The sequence below is a fragment of the Camelina sativa genome, unplaced genomic scaffold (genome assembly GCF_000633955.1).
Source record: "Camelina sativa cultivar DH55 unplaced genomic scaffold, Cs unpScaffold06878, whole genome shotgun sequence".
Classification (NCBI taxonomy): domain Eukaryota; kingdom Viridiplantae; phylum Streptophyta; class Magnoliopsida; order Brassicales; family Brassicaceae; genus Camelina; species Camelina sativa.
In genome coordinates, this window is record NW_010927953.1 from 1 (window position 1) to 485 (window position 485).

Sequence of the window (485 nt, forward strand, 5' to 3'; positions counted from 1 at the left end):
ATGCTCTTACACTGGCTGATGCTATTAGTGATCTACCACCGGTGTGTATCTAAACTTTTAAACTGCCATTGTTGCTTAAGGTACATCATATCTTATATAGTTCATTGATCAGTGCTCTCTTGATGCTGCAGGTGACAAATTATGAAAAAATTGATGTAAGGAATTATAATGATGCTGGTCCTAAGACAGATTTTCAAAAATATATTGCGTTGAAAAGATCTGGTGAGCATTTTGAACTCGATAGATTTTGTGTTACCACTTATCACATATTAACGAATATTCTTGTTTCAGAGACACTACTACCCGTAACTGGTGGAGATTCGTCGCACAAGTTATTCGATCACCAGCCATTACAGCTGAGCACTAACGACTTGGAAAGAATCTCATATATACCAAAAAAGAAGGTGCGACAATGTTTTAGTGTTATATATTTTGTAGTGCCTGCTTCAAGCATTCAATGTTTGATAATTTCTTTGTTCATGTTA

The 485-nt window shown here is 35.5% G+C and overlaps 1 long non-coding RNA gene across 1 annotated transcript; it reads left to right on the plus strand.

Annotated features, from left to right (window-relative positions):
• The first annotated feature begins 1 nt into the window (after position 1).
• Positions 2–399, plus strand: LOC104774927. The gene is made up of 3 exons (XR_765592.1): positions 2–41; positions 132–222; positions 292–399. It is a non-coding gene; the product is annotated as an uncharacterized LOC104774927 (long non-coding RNA).
• Positions 400–485: the final 86 nt, after the last annotated feature.